Here is a 25,000-nt window from a genome sequence, read left to right as displayed (position 1 = left end):
TATGTTAGCTAGCTCCTCCTCTTCCAATCCACTATGTCTTGGGCTGACTTAAACACATAGAAATTGTCAATGTGCTTGATATCGCCTCCTATTGTATGATGTACCTCAACTTTGTGCAGTGCATCTTAATCAAGTATAGGCCAACGAGGAATGGCCATGCAAGTTGATCAGTCGAGAGGTGGTCCAATGGTATCATCCTTGGATCTCATAGTAGACTGGGTCGGTAAAGAACTTTCATAGTAGACTGGGTCGGTAAAGAAAGTTCTCCTCTGTCTCCACCTCCTCCAATGTGCATAACCTACTAATATTCTACTACTAGTGTGTTCCTTGCCTTGATCCTTCGCTAATGGGATGAGACCCGTAGCTGTCCGCGATGGCAATTCTTAGAGCATGTGAAAACTCCTATGTCAAAATCTGCCCCACGAGGGAGGTCCAAAATGAGTAGCATGTACTTCTAAGATGTCGGGTGTATACACACATCAGAGAAGTATATCATGACAATAGAGGCAACCTGAAAAATCTATTAGAGCAGCTAGCTACAAAGATAGGAAGAATTTTTGGAACATCGCAACAAGCTACTTGGGCTACCACACAAACTAGCTCAACAAGTACTAAATACATAGCAAGTCTATAGTATTTTCTTTTACCGGATGTAAAAGATCACTATTTGTTAATAGTGATCACCATTCCCATAGATCCTGGAGGGTTTCAAGAGAACTTTAATAAAATCATATCATATTCTCTCTCTCTCTCTCTCTCTCTCTCTCTCTCTCTCTCTCTCTCTCTCTCTCTCTCTCTCTCTCTCTGCCGACAGCGAGAGATGACTCGATAAACTCATGTACGTGTCATCTTCAAGGCCCAATGGAGAGCCACCATGGCAAGTGATATGTTTTCCCAATACTAGTTTTCAGTACTTGAGTTTTGAGGTTTTTAGCATAGCACTCAACAAGGGCCTTAGCATGCCCTTTGTCTCAACCACAATGGCTTGTATGAGTTGCCTTATTTTATTGTACTTTGTCTCATAGTCCATGAGGCCTACTGAAGATGTTAATACATCTTTCATATATTTTGCAAGAAGAGATCTTTGGCAAGACCAAGGTTATGTTCTTTAACGCCTCATGGACAATACTTCATTGACATAGTTTCACCTACCAAGGTTATGGTCTTTAACACCTCATGGACAATACTTCATGGACACATTTTCACCTACCGAGGGGAGCTGGGTAAAATAGTACAATCATACATCTATCTAGGGGCAGGTCAGTTTTCACGATGACTCATGTAACCAGAGCATGCCTCCTCATACAGGGCACGGAGCACTGGCTGACTAGAGTGACGGTGCTTTCAGGCACACTTCCAAGACCCCCAATGAAGAGATGGCTATTTGACACACTTGTGCAATTGTATCATACGGTTGGACCTAATTCAGCTCTATACATCATAGACTTGGAGTGGGAACCAAGAGTTCCCCATCAAGATCTAGTTCTACCATGATCCATATAAAAAATGACATTTCCTAGATAAAAGCTCGCATTTCCTAGATAGCACTATGTGGGCTATATATGAAATAAGTGGTTCGTCCGGTTGGAGGTGGAGTGGCAAAGTTTGTGGTAGTGAATGAAAGTTTGGACGTTTAGGATAGCAATGAAGTGAAGGGGAAGGAGAAGACTCGAAGAAGAGGGAAGATTTAGTAGAAGGGAGAGAGAGGAAAGGGGGGAGGCAAAGGGGAGCACTTCGATGGGATGCAAGGATGTCTCCTATCTATATCTATCAAGTCGTCTCTCACTATGGTGGGAGGTGTGGCCTCCATGATCTCTGTATGTGGTGGGCATATCAAGAGTGACACATTGGCTTTGATGGTCCCCTTTGAGGAGAGCTGCGAGAGGCTAGACCTCCATCAAGCGTGCTTTGGTTAGCCTCTGCATCACACGTGGTCTCTGTGTCTTTGTCTCTACAACTCTGTGTCATCTCTTCCCATTGATACACTATGCCCTTATGTTAGCTAGCTCCTCCTCTTCCAATCCACTATGTCTTGGGCTGACTTAAACACATAGAAATTGTCAATGTGCTCGATATCGCCTCCTATTGTATGATGTACCTCAACTTTGTGCAGTGCATCTTAATCAAGTATAGGCCAACGAGGAATGGCCATGCAAGTTGATTAGTCGAGAGGTGGTCCAATGGTATCATCCTTGGATCTCATAGTAGACTGGGTCGGTAAAGAACTTTCATAGTAGACTGGGTCGGTAAAGAAAGTTCTCCTCTATCTCCACCTCCTCCAATGTGCATAACCTACTAATATTCTACTACTAGTGTGTTCCTTGCCTTGATCCTTCGCTAATGGGATGAGACCCATAGCTGTCCGCCGATGGCAATTCTTAGAGCATGTGAAAACTCCTATGTCCTCAAAATACTTGGGTTTGATGATCACTCCATCCACTGATACTCTCAAGAAGTGGTCGTGGAGAACTGAATCTTGGTGGGGAACTCTTGGTTTCCCCCCAAGTCCACGACATGTAGAGCTGAAGTAGATCTATCCGTTTGATACGGTTGATCTCATCTCGTGCGATCAGGGGGGACCAGCATCGAAGCTGTACTGAAAAGGAGGGACTAGGTACATCTGAATATTTGACTACTGAACCATTTGGATATATGTGCATACCATGCCGTCCTAACCCCTCTATTTGCAAGTCCCTAGATGACTCAAGCGCCAACCTCAGTAGCCTCAGCTAGGCAAATCCCAAACCCTGTGAAGGTATATTACTCTTTGAAAGATGGCATCAATTTTGGGTGGTGTCATGAAAAACTCTGCTTGTACTACTTGATGAGAAATGAAGGGCTTACTCAGGATCCTTTGGGATTCCATAATCATCTATAACCTCAAATGTCCTCCGCTCAATCGTTGAGAGATCACTATCCTACTTATTGAGAGAAGGCATTGGAGATTGTATAGTCGTACACCTACCTAGGGGCATTCTTTGCGGGGCCATCATGCTATACCACACTGCTTCTCGAGAATCGAGTCGTTAACCATACGATCGCACAAGATTATTGATTCCTTCTTGTTTCCCCCCATATCACCCAAGAATCAATATAATTTCCAGTCTTCACGATGACCCACGCAGCCAAGGCGCGACTTACACGTGGATGCTCTAGCTCGACTAGAGCAGCAATGCTTTCACACACACTTCCAAGACTCCCTAACGAATGGATGGCCATTTGACACACTATAGACTGATAGCCATGTACGCAGCACCGTTCTGGGGGAGTGACCTATCAAAGTCAGAGTGGTGGCATCTAGAAACGTTGCATGTGGTTATGGGATGCAGGATGTTTGGACACTCCCCCACCATATTGTACAGGCAAAGTTTGCCATGACACCACTCTAGATTGATGCTATTTTCAAGATGGTCACTTACCTCACAGGGGGTGGGCCTTACCTAGAGGGAGACTACGGAGGTTGGCATGAAAGTCATCTATGCGACTAGCTGAGAGTGGGGTTTGCATGTGTCACGGGGACGTGCAAAGTGATGTAAAGTATCTTCGTAACTCAACCTATGCTTAACACGAGGTTAACCATGGTTAAGTGTTGTAATGGTTTGGCCGTGAGGGACTGGCTAGAGGAAGTGCACACTTCCTAGGGGCAAAGTCTAGGACTAGGTGCACCACTAGGTCCTAGGGGCAAGCAAAGGCTCTAAAAGAGGGGTCTAAAAGTTGGGCCCAAGGACAACGTTGAAGAGGGGTCTAAAAGATGCTACATTAATGGATGTCAGTCTCACTAGTGTATCAAACAACCATCCCTTCGTCAAGGAGTCCTAGAAGTGCGCCTAGAAGCCCTATCGCTCTAGCCATGCTAGACCCCCCTAACCTCATGTAAGCCGCACCCTGGCTGCATGAACCATTGTGAAAACTAGTCCCATGAAGATTACTCCTAGGTAAGTGTATGACTGTACGATCTCCATTAGCTCCCCTTAGTAGGCGAAATTGTGTCGATGAAGCACTGCCTATGAAGCTTTGAAGATCATAACCTTGGCCTTTCCAAGGTTGATTTTTACTCTCTCCGCCCCGTCCCGCCACTCGTCAGCCCTTCGCCTCTGCCACCATAGCAGTTACCTCAGGCAACAGCAAACACACTAACCCTGACCCCGAGTTGGGCTAAACTCCCAACCCAAACTGGGAGTTACATTCAGCTAGGGGGTTCAACAAACAACAAATTATGGACTAGCCTACCCTCTCCTCCAAATCCCTCTCAACTCCTTGAACCTCCATCAGGACTCGGTACTCCACAATTGCAACCATGACACGATCTCCACTAGCTCCCCTTAGTAGGCGAAATTGTGTCGATGAAGCACTGCCTATGAAGCGTTGAAGATCATAACCTTGGCCTTTCCAAGGTTGATTTTTACTCTCTCCGCCCCGTCCCGCCACTCGTCAGCCCTTCACCTCTGCCACCATAGCAGTTACCTCAGGCAACAGCAAACACACTAACCCTGACCCCGAGTTGGGCTAAACTCCCAACCCAAATTGGGAGTTACATTCAGCTAGGGGGTTCAACAAACAACAAATTATGGACTAGCCTACCCTCTCCTCCAAATCCCTCTCAACTCCTTGAACCTCCATCAGGACTCGGTACTCCACAATTGCAACCATGACACCCTCTCCTTATGCACAGAATTACCAACAAGAAGGCTCAAAACGACCCATCCTTGGGCAACAAGATCAGATTTTTTATTTGCAACAAGCAGTGAGAGAGCTACAATTGGAACTAGTAGAAGTAAAGGCTCAACTTCACATTCTGTAAGGGCCTGGTAAATAGGCAGTAATTGACGAGGCTGTAAAATCTTGTAAGGATTCCCCCCCTACCCTGCAGCTAGTCTCTATAGTCAAAGATCTTGTTCACATTGAAGTACAAACAGCTAAAAAGGAAGTTATTATGGAAGTGGACACCAAAGCAAGTTTGTTCGATATTCAAGTAGAGATTAAAGAGCACGAAGCTAGAAGTGATAATTCGCTGAAGATTAGAATAGGGGGACTCCAAGAAGATTGATACAAAGAGGAGGACACAGTGTGTGAAATATTGACAAAGATCAAAGCAAGCTTGCCCAACATTGAATGGGTGGATGATGATGAGCAGGATGATGACGACTCTAGTCCAACTTTTATTATGCAATACAAAGGTCTTGCAACCCTTACTTTGAAGTCTAAAGATATTTGGATCAAGCTCCTTCGACAATCTTACAAGCTGAAGGGTACCAACGTATGGATAGCAGAGGAGCTTACACAAGCTCAGCTCAAGAATAAGGCAACTGAATTAGCTAAAGTCAGGGCTGCCAGAAAGGCTGGAAAATGGGCAGTTTACCGTGAAGGCATAGCTCTAATTAGAGAGTTCAAATCAAAACCAAAGACTCTTAGTCTTAAACTGATGTATGGCTGTTTACTCTTTCAGACTATTATGTAGGTACTCTTAAATAATGTGGGTTGCTTTTGCACTCCTTGGGAGCTGCCATGTGTCCTCCCTAAAGCATATGTACTAGAGGGTTTCTTGCTGTCCCATAGACCTTTTGATCTCCAGTGGACATTGATAGTCTCTCTCTCTCTCTCTCTCTCTCTCTCTGTGTGTGCAAAAAATCTCTAGGGCCTCTAGGCATCTCTATAGGCATTTTGTCTATTGAAGAGGATATGAGGACTATGTCATTTGCATACAACAGTATATGTATCATAAGATTAGCAAGCAATGATCCCTCGCATCCTGGGCAATCAATAGAGGTCCTAATCTCACCAATGTAAAGCCCAAAGAGTGTCGGTGAGAGGGGGCCACTTTACTTCACTCTGATCATGCTCTCAATCCAATCTAGCAGGCCTTCAAGGGCACGTATTCTTCCTCTGACTGAGTCATATAAACTCATCACCCCTAGATCATAGCTCCTGGAATCTACATCTTTTGCAATTGCCTAATCATGGGGGATCGTGAGACTAAGACAAATGCCTTTCGAAATTCTACAAAGCAAGCATAGACTTTATGAGATCTTGATCTCGCCTCCTCGATGACACCCCATAGAGTGACTATATGGTCAATAGAGGAATGTTGCCTCCGAAATCCAGCCTATCCTAAAGCCCATTCTACTTGTGACTCTATGTAGGAGCTGATATCTCTCTCCAATAGTGATTCATATCTTAGCCAATGTTTGACCAATCATGACAGTGTGATAGTTCCTCGTGTCCATAAGATCCCCTACCTTGTGTATCGGCATGATGGTAGTAATACTCCAAGTAGGGGGGAAAGCTGTGGCATACAACATGATTGAACATCTGTGCTAAGATCGAGGCCAGGACCTCCTATCCATGTGCAAAGTACTCAGTCCGCAGCCCCTCATGGTCCTGGGCTTTCCGGCTGTGGAGACTACACAATGCAACATTCTGTGCGGTGAACAAGATGCATTGCATCGGCTCCACAACAGAGAGAGAAAGAAAGGAAGGAAGAAAGTTTATTAAAAGTCTTCGGCAGACCAAAGGTTCTATGAGACTAAAAGAAACTTGATACAATGATTTGAGGGGTGGAGCTGCTAAGCGGGCATCAACACCCATGAAGAGTACAAAAAAAGAGCGGAAAACCCATAATCATGAACACGACGACACTAATTCATAGTAGAAAATCTCTCTCTGAGGCGAGGTATCAGTCCTGAGAGTGGGGGCGAGGCTACTGTGGTGATATAAAACCTATGATTGGATGTTGGCGGCTATCAATATGTGTGGTCCGCTATGTCTCCTAGCAATGGCCCTAGGATGGACAAGTGCCACTGTCACCCTTGTGGGTTAGGCCTTCGGTCTACTGAATGTGGAGGAGGTCTCCCAATGTGATATGTGCCTCAATTTGTCATCTCTCTGGCTCAGGTCCCCGTGTCTATTGTTTGGATAAGTCTTGCTAGTCTATCTGGTTGGTAAAACTCTTTTGCGTGCTCTGCGAGGGATCTAGTTGTGTACCTTTGATCTCGCCTACGTGCCCAAAGTAGAGACTCTCTATGTCAGATGGCCTCATAAATGAAATCTGACAAGCATCTTTGATCTGGATAGGAGAGGAGGCTGGATAGGGATCTAAAACTGTCTCCGTAGAGGCAATGATAGCGACCTCTAATGTCATATTACATGGGGCATTTGAAAGAGAAGTGCTCCTTTGACTCGATCTCCTAGTGGTCGCATAAAGTACAGATGCGGCCCTTTTTGGGTATGCCCTTTGCCTGATGGTATCCTATCTTCTCACCTTTGTTAGGTAAAGCTATGAATTGACATAATGCTTCCCCTTCTAGAGGTATCATACATGTTTCAGCTAGTAGGATTAGGTAGGGGTCTATGCCCACTGCCTTAACCCCTAATTCCCCTATTAGGAAAGCTTATGTAAAGTTCACGTTCTTTCACAGTAGATCCTAGAGAGCCCACGTGCCCAAGCTGGGGATCTGTAAAGGATTGTTGTTTGCACAAGCATAGTGTATAGAAACTGTCATTTCCCAATTCCACAGATGGGCCTTCTAGCATTTATTTTCGAGGCTATATAAAGCTTTCAATCCTCCGAGAATCCTCCTCTCCACACATCCGTTCTATTTTGTAGTTGTCCATGAATTCCAGTCCTAGATATTTAAATGTATTGACAGTTTCCAGAGGCTCGCCTTCAAAGTTGACATCAACCTATTTATAACGTGTCCCAATCATCGCCTTACCTATATTAACTGCATTCCTAAGGGTTTGTAGAACTCTCTCAGTGCAACCATGTGCGCTTGCAAGTTCTCTTTGCTCTTTAGCAGAGCATATCCTACTATCTGAACATCCTCCTTGCTATGTTTTCTCATCCAATCCTCCAAGTCATCAATAAAGAGGCTTGAAAGAGTTGGTGAGAGGGGGAAGCCTTGCTTAACCCTTGTGTCACTGCTTGTGACAGCTTTCCCCTTGGAGCACAAACCATCTACTAGCAATTGTGCTAACTCTATTAGAACTCTCCAATAGAGTCAGTATGGGGCTTCTTTGAGTTCTTGAGGGACTTGAATCTTTTCCAGTATTTCCCACGGCTTCTTACGTGGAATTGCATCAATAGATTTCTTGAGATCCACAAAGCAACAGAAGACACTTATGCTTAGCTCCTTTTGTTGCAGCCCTTATGGCAACCATATGATCAACCGTTGAGTGTTTGGGATGAAATGTCCACAGGTGACAAATAGATCTATGGAATAGCGAGAAGCCATCTAGTATATCTACTTAGGGAGGGCACAAGGCAGCTCCCAACGCGTGCAAGATCAAAAGATACATGCAAATGTACCTTATCTTCTTTTGGCCTCTCTATCGTGCAAACACCCCACAGTACTAATAGTCCTAACCCCAATAACTTGGCCAACTTTTGGCCTTCATTTCATGTGTGCACACATCACTGAAAGAGTGATATGAGTGTTGGAAATTTCAAGAGCATTCCGTTACGAGGTTTGCGCTTAAGCAGCTAGCCTTGATTACTAACATGGTACCAAAGCCCATAAGAGCAGCATTAGTGATCTACTCTGGCAAGTACATAAGCAAGCCTTTACGTGAAATGAGGAAGGTGACTTCAAATCATTCACATGTGTCGTTTGTCCTTTTTACAGCAATGTACTTAGTGGTAAGAAAGGTTTTTCAAGTTATCTACCTCTCACATGGCATGCTGCATGCTACCTTTCACCATGGCATGCTGCATGCCTAATTCCAAATTTTGGTCAAGTGGAAATGTTGGATGGAACCAACTATCCATCTATGAAGATAAAGATTTGGAGCCGTCTAGTGGCAAGAGAATATGTAAGATAACAAGGGGCAGAGGGTGTGAGTGTGTGTGTGTGTTTTGGCTGGAAGGGAGGGAAGGGGGGGGCGGGCGAGTTGGTTTGCAAGCTCTATGTATCTTTATTTTGGTCCCTTAGCGAGGAACGATAAAAATGCATCACTATGTTTCTTGGCCCCACACATCATAGTCTAATGGTTGTGGAGGAAAGTAGCAAGCTGTGATTTATATATCCATGGATGGTATCTTGTTGAGTTTGATCCACATATGGCGTGCTAATCCATATTGGTGATAGTGATATGTGTTTGGAGGCTTGAGTGGAGAAGAACTGCCAGCCCACCGAGCCGATGCACCCCTCCATCCATGTGGGTCACTGATCAACACAAAGGGCTAAAGAGGCCTATGAGACATCTAGAACTACATGAAATAAAACCTTCGTTAGGGAAACTAGATGTGCACTGGGAGGGGACAGCTTTCACTTTGCTTGGCACTAGATGAAGACATCCAAAGATACATGCAACAATGAGAGGTCCTACTCACGGGTTACTTCAATGCTGGGACTCACATAGGCAGAGATCCTAGACTTTCAAGAGGATGCCAAAAATTTACCATCCACACAAGGAGAGTTCGTTCAAAGACCAAAGGACATACATGTTCGGGCCACAATCTTGTAGTATGGGAGATATTTACTCGACATTTGTACCACTCATGAGTTGTTTATTTATAATGGGCTACAGAGATGACCTATATCAAAGAAGAATACATGATGTTTGCATGGGGCATGCAAGCAATTGACCATGCAAGTCTCAGATGAGATTGCCACACTGAATCACATCTTCACCCTCAAGCTTACATAGAGGAGGCTAGACAAAGGAAGCAGAGAGTATACCACTTTTTTGTGGACTTCCGTCACTCTGAGGAGGGCGGAGATAGATTTCATACTATCTTGCTATATGTCGGTGTTGTCATGATGATCTCAGAAATCGCTAAGGGGCTACATATGCACTTGACAATTTCGTAGGCTTTTTTTGAAATCCAAGACCTGAAGGTGCATTTTCACAACCATGAAACCAGCAGCACGGGCATGGCTGATCAGAGGGCACACTTCTTTAACAAGGGCTAAAGTGACAATGTTCTAGGCATACTTCCAACATGTTAGCACAAAGTCACTCCTCTTTGACTATATAGTCCGACCAACAGCTCTATATGTGTGGGCTTTTGGGGCAATGGATCTCCGAGAAGATGAGTGGACCGGATTCCATAGGTTACAAGTCATGATTCTAGTGCGCATGATTTAGGGGGAAAGATGTATCCCTCATGGCATTGTTCCTAAAAAAATTCCAATGAGACCTCTCCACAACAAATGCCTCATTTCATATTATTACTTTTTTTGATTGAATCAAATAGTTTGGGTGGACAACACAAGTTAACAAAGACTACCATAGAGGGCCTCTCTGTTAGGAAATGGAGTCAAGATGAGTCACTTTGGTGTGTTCTAGTGTGACTTTTAGTCTAGTGTGTCCTATAGATGCCACGTGTCACATTGGGAGCTATCCCATATGCATTGGTGTTCATATGTGTGTGTGTGCTCTATATAAGAGCTGTACTTGTCTAGTGTCAAATCAATCAAGTACCAAGCCTACAAGCTCTTTGGTCTACATGTGAATACTTTCATTTTGTTCAATGCCCTTGCTATTTCATTTCCATTTCATTATGTCTCTCTTTGAGTATCATTATCTCTCTCCCTAGCCTACCCTCTCTCTCTCTCCCTCTCCACCATGCACCTTCATGTGGTATCAGAGCCTCCTTTCCTACCTTGCCCTTCTCCATGCTCAATCTAGAGGATGAGGGAAGCCCACAAATGGAAGCCATCCTCTCCTCCATATTGAGCTCCCTTCCACTCCTTTCTCCCCATCTTGTTCTCTTCTCCTACCTTAGCCTCACCTTTGAAAGCTATGGAGATTGGTTTGCTGCCCAAAAAGGAGCAACTCGGTCACCATTCTTGTGGGCATTAGTGGGCATCTTCGTAGAGGAAAAAGACAGGTCGTTTTTTACTGTTTTCGTGGCATTTTTGTGAAGGAAATAGTTGCTTACTGTTGTGGAGATGTTTCTACTACTGGTCTCCCTATAACGACCTCATTTGGAGCCTGTTTTTAAAGAAACGACCTACTTAAAGAGAGCTGCTGCTACATCGACCATTGGCATCATTATGCGTGCCCAAACTTGCTGCTAATTCCCGTACGGACTGCCCATCTACTGCATCATGTGCAGCTGCCCTTTGCCCTCGATTGAAGTACTATTTGCAGCTGCCTACTGCCTCGATTGGTGCCCCCGATTTGCTGCTCCATCTGTCACTTCTGCCCGCGGGATATCTACTTGTGGGAGCTACTAGTCCACCGCTTCACTACCTCAGATCGATTTCATACCATGGAGCCTTGTCCTCATGAAGAAGTCGTATCATCTAGGGAAAAAGCATTGGCTCGTATTGGTATAAGGTGGGATAACAAATTACTTCGTCACTTTGACCCCACTGCTTCAGCCACGGAAATCAAAGCCAAGTTCGAGAATCTTTACGCCCCATCTACTCCACTTGACCGACGAGCTTTATCTATTGTTTTGCATGATCTATCTGATGAAATTATAGATAATGGTTAGGAATATTTGGGTACTCTGCCCTGAGTTGTTTCCCAAAAATGAATGGAATAAATGATGTGTGTGTTGAGTCAATAAGGTTCTCAACCTTGGATAGTCCTCCTAAAATGATGTGTTTGATGGGATATCTCAAGGTGTATGCCCCACGCACACCTTGGGTTCTATGTGTGTGTGCTAGAGGCATAGTTAGGTGCCCATAAGCACTGTTAGGTGGTGGTAGATGCCACATAGGATGATTGAGAGATTCTAGGAGCTGATTGAGGAGATGATTGTGGAGCTTGGTGGCTCATGTAGAGGTGCCAACATATGGACCTCACCTTTCTTCATTCCATAAGCAAGCAAGCATTCTCATTTCGTGTTCAGCTTCATGCTTTCCTTTCACTTCTTCAACATGGTATCAGAGCACTATGATCCTCCTTGAGCCCATTTATGCCATGTCATCATCATCTTCTTCTTCATCTTCACCATTTCTTCCCCAAACTTGTGAAAGCTTGTTCTCCCTCATCGTCTCACCATTCTCCAAGTCCTTCTGGCTGGAGAGACCCTTCGTATGGGCGAACTTCCATCTGCAAAGAATTAAAGAATGATTGTTGCTGCTGGTCGCCATTTCCCGAATTCCGTCGAAGCTCTCTGTCACGTATTCTCCTTCTCTGCTCCACCTCTTTCTAATTCCTTTTAGGGAAATCTTCTCCATACTTTGGAATCTCTTGTGTTCAAGTTTGAGCAGCAATGGCCATATATTCGAGGAGAACAGAGCCAAAAACCAGTCGACTTTGACGATGTTCCATCCAGTAACACCGCGCGACATTACGTCTGACCTCTGCACCAAAAATTTGCCCATATGTGAGCTTTCATTTGAGCCAGAAAGCCTTGTTTTCTTTGCTTTGAAGAAGGAGAACTAAGCCCTCCAAGATCAGGCCTCTGTTTTGGACAGTTTTTACAACGTTGTGAGTTTGGTGCTACATTAGATGCTACTTTAGCATTTTTGATGTTTTAAAGTGTTGAATAGCATCAGTACAATTGTGGCTACAACTTTCCTTTAGGTTGCTATACCTTGATTTGCGTGGAATACTTTCATTTAGCCACCTCTATGAAGCATGCAAGTTGAAGCATCATTTCCATTATGATTTGTAGTATGGAATTTGGTTACAAGTCTTTGCTATACTACATGCTTGCACTTTGAAGCTTTTCAACTCTTTCTAGCCTTGTAAGAGAGTAGACACTACCCATTTTGGGTTAGGCCCTCTCATGGCTACCTTCTTGAATATGGATAAGTTCAATGGTAAAAGGCTTTCACACATGGCAGATGAAAGTTAAGTTTGCATTGATGAGGGAAAACCTTTGGGGGCTTGTCAAACCTGCTTCAACTTCTTCTTCAACAGACTCTAATGCTGGAGAATCCTCAGCTCCTACACGCTCGGCACGAGATCCTGCTAGAGACGAGAAAGCCTATGGCATTATTGCTCTTGGCTTAGGAGATGACTATATTCATCACATTTCTGATTTGGAGTCTCCTTCTGAAGCTTGGCAGAAGCTTGATATTATTTTTGGTGCTAGCTCTCACATCTCAAAATTGTCACTTAAGATTGCTTTCTTTGAATTGAAGATGGCTACTGGCACTCCCTTGGCTGCCCATGTCAATCACATGCGGAGTCTCATGACTCAACTTGCTTCTATCAACTCTCCGATCACTACAGATGATGCAATGGCAATATTGCTCAAAAGCATGCCTGAAACTTATGATCATGTTGTTACCACATTGAAAAATCTTCCTAATCCTACTCTTGAAGGTCTTATTACTGCTCTTCAAGAAGAAGAAAGGCACATGGAACTCCGGAGAGGCAATGACACAGCCTATGCCATAAAAACTCAAAAGGGCAAGTTTTCACCTTGCAAACATTGTGGAAAGACTAATCACCTCTCAAAAGATTGCTTCAAGATCAATCCTTGTAAATATTGTGGCAAAAACAATCACCATGAAAAGTTTTGTAAGGCCAAAAAGGAAGCAACTACAAAGCCAGAAATTGCCAATTTACTTTCAATTGATGTGCCTCCACAAGATGAGGCCTCCTATGGAGATTATGCTTTTTGAACCATCTCCATATATGATCCAGATCTCTCTTTTATGTTGAGTCAAGGTACTCTGCCTGGATAGCCCTCCAAAATGAATGGAATAAACTATTGTGTTCTTTGTAAACACCTCTCGTCACCATATGATGTAGGCCATGTGTATGTGTTTTGCTCCATGGTACCTCCTGCAGACATTGTGTGCATGTACATGCAGGGGAGATAACCATTGGAAGGTCTTATGTATCCCTTTGTTTACTTCACACCCTTGGGAACCCTTGCTAGCATGAGATCCTAGCCATAGATTTATCCTTGACCACCATGAGATGGCATGAGAAACTATGAGACTAGATGTATCCTTGACATAGCCTGAGGCATTCCCTTGAGGGGGGGTTTGATGGGATATCTAAGGTGTATGCCCCAGGCACACCTTGGGTTCTATGTGTGTGTGCTAGAGGCACAGTTAGGTGTCCATAAGCACTGTTAGGTGGTTATAGATGCCACATAGGATGATTGAGAGATTCTAGGAGCTGATTGAGGAGATGATTGTGGACCTTGGTGGCTCATGGTAGAGGTGCCTACATATGGACCTCACCTTTCTTCATTCCATAAGCAAGCAAGCATTCTCATTTCGTGTTCAGCTTCATGCTTTCCTTTCACTTCTTCAACAGTGTTGATTTTATATTTGTCATGTGTGGCTCCATGTCCCTCATTAGTCCTTGGAGCTAGGAGAGGGATGTACTATGGGAGCCATGTATTGGAGCTTTGATAGGTCTATTTATCAGGCCTAGCATGTGAGTTCCAGGATGCTAGTGCATTGGTCTCCTAGACCTCTGAGTTGGTCATGCACCCATACATGTTGAGCCTCTGAGTCTATACCATACTCACTAGCCTCTAAGCCATGCTCACTTGCCTCTGAGTTAGCATGGGAGCCATGTCTAGTTCTAGACCGTCAGTTCGATGACCGTCATTGTCATGTTCTTGGTTCCATTCCAGTAGTCACTCACCTTTCCTCCATAGGGGGGGTGTTAGGAAATGGAGTCAACATGAGTCAGTTTGGTGTGTTCTAGTGTGAGTTCTAGTCTAGTGTGTCCTATGGATGCCACATGTCACATTGGGAGTTATCCAATATGAATTGGTGTTCATATGTATGTGTGTGCTCTATATAAGGCTGTACTTGTGTAGTGTCAAATTAATCAAGTACCAAGCCTACAAGCTCTTTGGTCTACATGTGAGTACTTTCATTTTGTTCATTGCTCATGCTATTTCATTTCCATTTCATTATGTCTCTCTTTGAGTATCATTATCTCTCTCCTTAGTCTACCCTCTCTCTCTCTCCCTCTCCACCATGCACCTTCACTCTCATCATCTATGGACCTTGTAGCCGAGTGAGATGAGCAAATGCTGGTATGCACAAGTATGCAGATGGTTTCAATAGTAGGGTATGTCTATTGATCATTTACCACCATACCAATACTTACTACATGCCCCTTGTCTACATCTAACTCAGCAAAAGATCCATCAGATCATATGAGATGATTGATAGCAAGTATACTTCCCTAGGACATGGATATCCCTTTTGCATCCACATGCGAGCCAGAGGGCCTTCTATAGAGAGCACTTCCTCCCCAGGATACTTATGGATCCATCTCTCACAAGCAGTATTGATCACCATGGGACAACTGAAGCCCTCATCCCAAATTGCCAAGATTGTGGTCACACAACATCATATAGATCTGTGACTCTGCAATGTTTGTGATACAAACGAAATAGAGACAGAGGAGCATGTTTTGATACAGTGCCCTAGATACTATAAGATTAGAGGCTCTCACCAGACATAAACAGAGTCATTGACTACCGCATTAGAGATACGTTGCGCTCTTTGTACATGAAGTCACCCGATTTAGGTCTAGATTCATGAGACATACAATGGATCATGCACCTCACCAACAGTAGATTACATAACTCTTCTTGATAGGAGAAGATGCGATAGGGAGATGTCGAGATTGAGACAAGGATTTCACGTACACCAAGCCAAGAGGGGACTACATGCCATAGTTAGTGGAAACGGAAACAGAAATGTTTGAGTATTTTTGGGAGGGATGAAACGGGGAAATGCCATGTCATCAAGGGGGTTTTAGAAAAGGGGGTTTTGAGCTGAGCACATACACATTTAGAATGCTATAGCCTACAGCCTACCTATAACTTATAATATAGTGCATAATACATACCTGAAAGAGACATAATGCATAAACATAAGACGGAAGCGAGGGCTGATCCCTGAAAGAGAGGGATGAAAGAGGGGGCTGAAGGAGGGCTGAAGGAGTGGAGGCTGAGCTTGAAGGAGGGCAGAAGGGTAGTGGATGATGATGGAGATCCTGCAGAGGAGTGAAATGACTTCAAAGGACTGAATGGGGCTAGGAGGGCTGGGGAGCGCAAGAATATGACGCTGAAGGAGTGGAGGGAGTGCAAGGCTAGAAGTGGAGGCCGAAAGGCAGGTAGAAACAGCAAAAGGAAGCAGCGGTTGTTAAAACAGTCCGTTTCAGACCAGGCTGAAACGTTTCATACCAGGCTGAAACATTTCAGACACCGTTTCAAAAGTCTGAAAAGTTTCAGACCTGAACCAACGTTTCAGATTCTGAAACGGTATTTTGGGGCAGGCTGGACCCTAAAACACGTTTCAGTGTAACTATGCTACATGCAAGCCCTATGAGCCTGCCCCATTTGACGTTCTATATTGTTGCAGCAATTTGATGCCATGCTACCACACACCATCCACAAGTATAGCTGGGGATATCAGCAATGGATCTCTGATATGTTCTACAGACTCCAGGGCTCCCGATGGGACCCTAGTCAGGCCCATGCCAAGCTTAGACTACTCATGGTGGATGTAGGACAGGATAGGACAGGACATGATTGGAGCCATTGGAGGTCCCTCCAGTTCTTGCCCGGGTGTTTCTAGTCCTCCTTCATTTTCATTTTCGTTTCATTTTCATCATCCGTTGTAAGTTGGACTTATAGTTACAAACCATCAAAGCTATCAAACATACATAGCAAAAACTACTATGACATCCCCACGTCATCATCCATGCCCAATCGGACCATGCTAATAAGCATGTGCTATCACTCATGCACACGTATCCAGAAATCCAAACAAACAAGCATCAATTTATGCAACTATCGAATCTCCAAAAGAGTAGAGTAAACTCAGTCTAGCACTTTAGGAGAGGGTAGCCAAATGGGAGCTACTTGCGAGGCAAGTGTATGGCCTTACAGCCACTCAAAAACAGACAGATTACCTCTATTGAGGTTAGTAGAGACCTTGTACGCTGAAATCTGATGAAAAATCAGACATGTGAAGTCAATTTCAGATTTCCGTCCAAGTCCAATGACAGAAAAAAGGGGTTTCAATCCATGAACATATTTCTACCTTCCCGCCTCTGAATTCTGATCGCCAATACACTTAATGGATGCTGTGAGCCACCTCCCCTGCAGCTCTCTGAAGATGACCTTGTTGTTCTATTTATGAGAGAACTGGGATCTTTTAATTTTTAAAATTTTTAATCTTTTAAAGAACTGGAATCTTTAAATTAACCTGATGTAGATGCATTTGTTGTCATTTTGTTCCAGGAGGCATTCGCCCTAATACCTCTTCATCCACCCAAATGTGGAGGGCAAATTCAGTAATTATCAGAGTTGGCACTTGAGAAAAAGGATAATTTAGAAGTAGCCCACAATCTCATTTTAGTACTGCAATGACAATCTTGGGAGTGTAAAGCTAGAATAGCACTCTCTAACCGCCTTTGTCTTATCTTAATAAGACTATGTAATTACTGAGAGAGACTAACCTGAGCTGTAGGCTACTCATTCACCGAGTTAAGTCACACAAACCATCCCCACCATAGATTACATCCTAGCCTCCATAGTCCCTACTCTCTATGGTCAACCCAAAACTCCCCTCGAGTGGTGGCAACCTCAATAGGGCAATGCAGACTTGCACGGCTGATGCCTAAAGTGTACGGTGAATGTGTGATGCATTCCAATCTCCTACTTTGTCACCCATTCACTACTACCCCAAATACAATAATAGAGCATTCCAATGGCATGCCACCTGTTACTTCATTAGGTATAATTATTGTCTTTATTGCAACATTGAGACAATTTACAAGAGAACAAACCTAAATGAACCTTCGGACACTATTTATAAGCATTGAATCAGCACATGCACGTTAAACCCTGATCAAACTAGAGTGGGGTTCATTGTAAAGGAAGATAGAAAGATCATATCCTAACACAATTTCACGAGGGTGCACACAAATTAGTTGGTGGGCCAATTGCCTCACTTGAGTGTTTTATCTAAGTACAGGTCCGAAATACCATTACTATCATAAAAAAGAACAGCTCTTCAGCTTTACCCTTTCTGTCACTTCTCTTCACGGACACATATCCACTTGCTTGGTAATTCATTTATTGCCTATCTTTTGAATTAGGATGTTTGCCAAAGTAATACATATTGTTTCCTACTGTTTAATTGGGTACTTGTTGACGAGGGCCTAGCATTTCAGGGTGGACCTTCATTGAAAGGTTGCTTGTCAGTGTCCCACAAGTGAGACATATCTCTTTATGAGAAACGTAAAAGACCACACCCCACCTAAGTACCCAAACATGGGACCAAACGCATAGAATGCAGACCAACACAGCAACAATTAAAGAGAATGTTTGCAATAGCCTTGGGTGTGGACCTATGAACATGAAAGAGTCGAGAGATATAAGACAACGACAAATTGATAGGCCGCATAGGTTATGTGAGAAGGCCAACCACTAACCCTAGAATAGCCTTTGAGTAGAGCTAACTAACAAAAACCTAAGGGTTAAAATAGAAGTAAAATCAAAGAAATATTGATCACCCAAGCTGAATTTTTAGTCATGAAAATAAAGAGTGGTTTGAATGCCCACAATTTCACTATGACATGTGGCATGTTGATGTGGTAGCCTAGCGTGGCATGCTGATGTGACAGCCATGACCTATGGCATGGGACAAATGGCAGCCCATGAGTGTGGCACAAGGCACATGGCAGCCTGTGGGGACATGTGGAGGGCCATGCATAAACCATGGCACCACTTGTCACTGAAGGAGCTCCAGCCCCCATATAGCCCACCAAAATCCAAGGGAGCCAGCCATCAATGCTGAAATGGGACAACAGACATTCTTGCTTGAAATAATCAAGTAACCTAGTTCACAGCTCAACATGTATATTGATGTTTAAGCAGTACCATCTTTTAAGACATCTTTCCTCTTCAGACGGCCTATCATGGGGCCTCTTGGAATGATCACCTCCTAGCCAAACCTCTCATATAGCCTCTGCAACTTTCTGCTCCTTTTATAGCAGCACCTTTTGCAACAACTCTCCTACAAGCTTGTTCCCCACTCAGTCCTACAATTGCACATCTCCCTATGAAATCTTGTACCCTCCCTTATGAAATGCTACTTCCTCCCAGCGACTACACTCACATTTCAAGGCAAATGTTTATGAGAATCCATCTCCTTCACAAGTTTTTAAAATAAAAAATTTCACAAGAAGGAGAGGACCCAATGTCTGAGAGAGAGAGAGAGAGAGAGAGAGAGAGGGAGAGAGAGAGAGAGAGAGAGAGAGAGGAGTGTGCGTGTATGTGTGTGTTTTCTTTGGGTTTGCTATTGGGCACTATGGACTCTATGGAAGGATCATAATCATAAAGTCTTTGGTGATCCAGCTTTCTCCAAGTTATCTTTTTTCGAAACTCTTTGCAGCAATCCTTGTTTAATTGCTTGCAATCGCACTATATTGACTAATGAGATGTACTTATCATATAGTGAGATTTTCTCATGATGTAATTGTGCTGCCCTTTTTCGGGTTAGCTGTCATGACAAGAGAAATCACTAATCTGTGATTAGTAGACATTAAAACATTATTGTATATTATACGCCAATGGTGTAACGTGTATATGTATTGGACACCGACCGATGGTGGATCATCTGAGTACATAGGACTAGTCGAGCTGGAGCCACTGCTTCAGACGGCATCGAATTTAGACATGTGATACTTATTCTATTAATAAAAATGTGCACACACGTGTCTAGGTCCTAGGGGAAATAGGAAGGGAAGGGTGCATTAAGGTGCATTGAATGGTAGATGCATGGGTCATAGGCTAAGGGTAGGTGTAAATGGAAAGATGGAACTTGAGTGATATCAAGGGACATTAATGAAAGGGTATCACCTTTTCATTGTGAATCTCATGTAGCATTCTCTCTACCACATTGCATTTATCCGCCATCTCTCTCCCACCTTGCATGTAGGTCGAATTAGAAACAAGTACTCTCACGAGGGCGCTCTTCCCCATTGGAGGGCCAATCGGCATTCAAATTCTGCATGCATTGCACACATTTGCATTCTTGAGAAGGCTGGTTCTTCACATTTGGTATCAAAGCTTCGACAATCCACCACCGGGACAGCAAGAGACTACGTGGGACAGAGGCGAGAGGGCACAAGAAGACTGCGTGGAAGAGAGCCACAGAAGGAAGGCACAAGAAGAGTGGAGTGCTACGCGGGAAGGCTATGTGCGAGCTAAGAGCCAGGTGAAAGGAAAGGATCGGGGCACCGAACGGTGGCCCGTAGATTCCTGCACGAACAATTCCTTGGTTGGCGCATGCACGAACTGAAAGTCGCTGCAACAGGCTAGAAGGAACTTGGCTGCAAAGGGCAAGCCTAGAAGGAGAGGCGTGAGTTTTGGAGCAAACCATGCATTTCGAAGGCTCCGAGGCAAGGGGTTTCTCTGAATTTTTTGGTCTTTGAACGGGGAATGGGGTGTCCTAATGGGGTGACTCCCCCTCCGTGCAAATAGACCCTTGAAACCCTTAAATCGTGGGGAAAAGAGACCCCCCCTGTTCTCCCTAACGGAAAGTCGGATTGGAACAAGATTTTAAGGGGGTGATCCACCCATCAAGTACCCCCTATAACGGTATCTAGAGCTCCAATCCACTCAAAATAAGTAGTCCAAGTGGAGCGCACCAGTTTACAGCAGAAAAACAAGAAGAAAAGCTTAAAAGAGAAGGAAGAAGAGGTCATTTCAAGTGTTTTCTCAACACAAACGAAGCGGGAGTCGAATAAGTACCACCAACTCTACAATAGTTGACTTTTGCTGTAAAATAAAACCTTTCTTAAAATTACAGCAAGTCATTTTCTCTCTTGTATTACTAAAAGGAAAGAATGGAAGGGGAAGGGATATTTAATAATGAACTTGTCCATTTTCCTCCACTACCAAAAGGAGATAGGGAGAGAACACCAACACATTCTCCTGAAGAGGATGATGTAGATGAGAGTTTTACACATATTGAGTATGATAACCCACATATAGAATTACCTTCATCTCTTCTTTAAGAATCTCTTGATAGGGAGTTTTTCCTTTAGAAATGAAGGGAGAAACGAGTTCATCCAAGAGCAAGGCGCTGAGTTTACGCCTTTAACTCAAAATCCCGTACACATGGATTATAATCCAAGTGCAAGAGGGAGAGAGGAGTCTCCCGTTGATAAGCTGGTTTCTCAGCTTAGCCATATGATTGAACAGTCGATTTGACAAAATTAGGAACTAAGAGAGTGCTGGATTTTGGGGATGACATTTTAAGTACCCCCTCAAGGAGAGCTAAATTCCAACCCTGAGAGAGAATAGAGTTCCCAAAGTATGATGGAGCAAGAGAGGCAGATAGAATCCTCAATTGGATTTGCCATTTTGAGCTATGTTTTGCCCATCAAAATAAGACCGACCACGAGAAGCTTGCTCTTGCCACACTACATCTACAGAAGGATGCTTTGATGTGGTGGTCTTTATCACAAATGGAAAAAGAGCCTATTCTACAATGGTTCAAATTTGTAGAGTAGCTTAAGGCCACTTTCGTGCCTCTGAGACATGAAGAAGAATTGACCTTCCACTGGGAAAGGTTTAGGTAATTCGAAAATGAGAGTAATGCTAAATTTAGAGGTAGGTTCTAAAAACTCTCTTTAGAGTTACCTGAGAAGAGCGAGGATGATAGAAGGAAGAAGTATTTAGCAAGCCTAACCCCGAAAGTGAGGAATGAGGTTGAAATGTTCAACCCAACCACCTTGAAAGACCTCACTAAATTGGCTGAGATTGCTGAGAGAAAATTGAATCCTCGTAAACCCTTCAACAAAGGAAAGGAGAAAGCTATTGTACAAAATGTTAACAGCCAATCACGTCCTGGATGGATACCATTTCCTTCCATGATTGACAATGAGAAGAAAAAGCTAATTAAGGAGGGTAAATGTTTCGGATGTAAGAAACATAAGCCAGGGCATCCATGGCATAAATGTCCTACTCTATTAGCCAAAATTGCCAAAACAAATTCTGTAAAAGGAAAAGGCAAAGCATCCAAGCAGGAGGGTGAGGCTTCTACCTCCTCATTCTAGGACTCTACGATGAACATAGAACCGAGAGTAAATGCTACCCATTTAGCCAACACTGATGTATGGATGTGTGAATTGATTAGAGAGTAGGCATATTCATTGTAGAGTATGGACAAAGAATAAATATTTTTCTCCTCCATGTAGAGTGTTTGATAGGATAAATAGGGCTGAAATAGAAGAGTTGGAGAAAGAGATTGAAGGTCCATAGTTTCTATAGACTAAGTAGCTCTCCATTGCAAAATCATCCATAGCCAAGGTCTACCTAGTTCAATGAAACATATGGGTGAGAGGGTCGTTTTAATACTGACCAGTTTGTTGAGAATGTGTTTCAGCTTATTGTAAGTAGGTTATTGTAAAGAGATTTCAGCAGCTAAGTATTTAGAAGAGGATTCTGAGCATGAAGAGATACTGAAAAGGCACTGCAGTGGTACTTCTGCATTTTGAATATTCAGCATCAAGAGGAATCATAACTTGAAGATGGGATTTAAGTTCTGATTCAGAAGAGAGAGTGTACTACCAAGAGAAGATTATTTGCAGATTATGAAGAGGAGATGCAAATGCAGAAGTAAAGAGAAAAGCGTACGTAAGAGAAAGAGACAAGAGAGGATCCAGAAGAGGACTTTTGCCCATTCAAGTAGGAGGGAGTGTCATGACAAGAGAAATCACTAATCTGTGATTAGTAGACATTAAAACATTATTATATATTATACGCCAATGGTGTAACCTGTATATGTATTTATGATGGACACCAACTGATTTGTTATGGTGGTGGATCATCTGAGTAGATAGGACTAGTTGAGCTGGAGCAGGCTGCTTCAGACGGCATCGAATTTGGACATGTGATACATATTCTATTAATAAAAATGTGCACACACGTGTCTAGGTCCTAGGGGGAATAGGAAGGGAAGGGTCCATTAAGGTGCATTGAATGGTAGATGGGTCATAGGCTAAGGGTAGGTGTAAATGGGAAGATGGAACTTGAGTGATCTCAAGGGACATTAATGAAAGGGTATCACCTTTTCATTGTGAATCTCAAGTAGCATTCTCTCTACCACAGTGCATTCATCCCCCTAGAAAAACCGGTAAGCCAAAAGATTACATCAAGAGAAAATCTCCATGTAGGACAAATATACATCATAATCTATGTAGTGAGTTTGCAGACAATTGAAGAGCGATTGCTACAAAGAACGATGGAAGAAAACAAGAAAACAAAAGTACAAAGAGCTAGATCACCAAAGACTATGATTTCTATCTTTCCAGAGAGTCTAGAGAGTCCAATGTGCCCAGTAGTGAACCCAAGAAAAGAACAACTCAAAATCCGGCCGTAGACGATAGATCCCAAACAACCAAAAAATCTTGCCAAAAGTTGTCTGAGAAAATCTCAATCTCTATCTCTGTCGAAGGATGCCCAAGAAGCTTCGTGTCTCGGGGCAGTGCCAAAAAATATGAGATACAGATTCTCTTGGAGTTAAACACCTATGACAAATAGCCGGAGCAATATGTCTGCATGATAAAAGTTGTCCAGATGGAACAACCCCCAACAGATTGTTATATGAGACATCTTTAAAGGATGAATGGACGAGTGTACAGGAAGAAGAGTCTAATCCCGAAGCCTGTCTCTTGAAGTTCCAAAGGGGCTACTAGCTGAAATGGTTGAAGCATCCGAGTAATGATTTGCCATACAGGATGATAATGCATTCCTAAACTATATTTTTGAGCAGCCAAAGGGAAAGATAAAAGTGCCATCATCATGAATGACATTTGCCACAGAGGAATTTCCTTTTGAATTAAAAAAATACGAGCATTTAAGCTCGTGTCAAGCCAACGGTTGAGAAAAAACCTCGGACCAATGGATGTTCTCCGCTCGCAAAGAATTATCCTAGAAGGAATCTCGACCATGCCAAGCCAGATGTGAGAGAATATGTTTCCAATCCAAAAACATTTGAGTAACAATAAGGCAACCTTTGACCTTGCCTTCAATATTGCCCAACGGAAAATCCCATTGAGAGGGTTGCCAATAGCCAAATGCAGGAGCAGTGAGTTTCGAGGGTGCTGCCATGTGAGCCTCTCCAACCGGGTATTAGGCTCCCAAGGGCCTCCCAGCTCTACTTGGAGATCTTAAAGGACCTCCTTGCTACCAGCAACTCTACAACAACCTTTAATTTTGCTAGGCTAGCAGCATATAGAATCAAAGATTGATTTCTATGCATATGATTGGTCCCATATTTGGGTACTCGGGTGGGCTGTGGTCTTTACGCTTCTCATAAAGAGATACGTCTAAACTTGTGGGACAGGATTGCTTGTGACCCCTTCAATGGAAGTCCACCCACAAATGCTAGACCCCTAGCCAACTAGTACCTAAATGAACAATAGGAAAACATATGCATTCTTTTGGCCAACATAAGAACTTGAATTTTCAAAAAATAAAGATTTGCAATAAATGAATTTACTAAGCAAGTGGAGATGTGTTTTGTGACACCTGTAGTCACTCGGTCTAATTCAAACGTCATGGAAATGCACCAATATCTACACACCAAGTGATAATAGAACATTAGTTCCCTCATTACAGGACAATGTGGGTGTGGGTGGCAGGTCAGGCCTTGCTCCTTAGGGACGTTTGCACCTATGACAAGTTTATGTTTGAACATGAGAAGGAGACCATAAGAAAGAAAACACCTTTTAGATTATGAAAGCGTGAAAGACATTACAGGATGAACGCAAGTAGAAGTTTTATGCTTTAACTAAAATACATGGAGCATGCATCCATTTGAAACGAAATGTTCGCCTTCCTTGGAGATTGACCTGACGAGGCACTAACCAAGTCTGGGTTAGATTAGGTTAGTATTCCAATGACAAGAACGTGCTTTGTATTCATGTGAGGTCCTTCAGGAAAAACCGAGCAAAGATTGTCTCTCTGCTCTAAACCATAAAGTTTGAACTGTCGTTGCGTACCAGGTATATATGTAGATAAAAGTATTATTGAGTTAATAGCTTCCGAAACACTAATAAGCTCCGGCGAGCGCTTCACATGCACTTA

At 43.3% G+C, this 25,000-nt stretch overlaps 1 protein-coding gene across 3 annotated transcripts in view; it reads right to left on the bottom strand.

Annotated features, from left to right (window-relative positions):
- LOC147896067 (epoxide hydrolase 3-like) overlaps positions 1-25,000 on the bottom strand; it is a 106,466-nt gene that overhangs the window by 80,616 nt on the left and 850 nt on the right. The window lies entirely within an intron of this gene.

This window comes from Dipteris shenzhenensis, chromosome 12 (assembly GCF_047967505.1).
Source record: "Dipteris shenzhenensis isolate YYH24624 ecotype China chromosome 12, Dip_SZ_1.0, whole genome shotgun sequence".
NCBI classification, from domain to species: domain Eukaryota; kingdom Viridiplantae; phylum Streptophyta; class Polypodiopsida; order Gleicheniales; family Dipteridaceae; genus Dipteris; species Dipteris shenzhenensis.
This window is presented reverse-complemented; position numbering and strand designations above follow the sequence as displayed.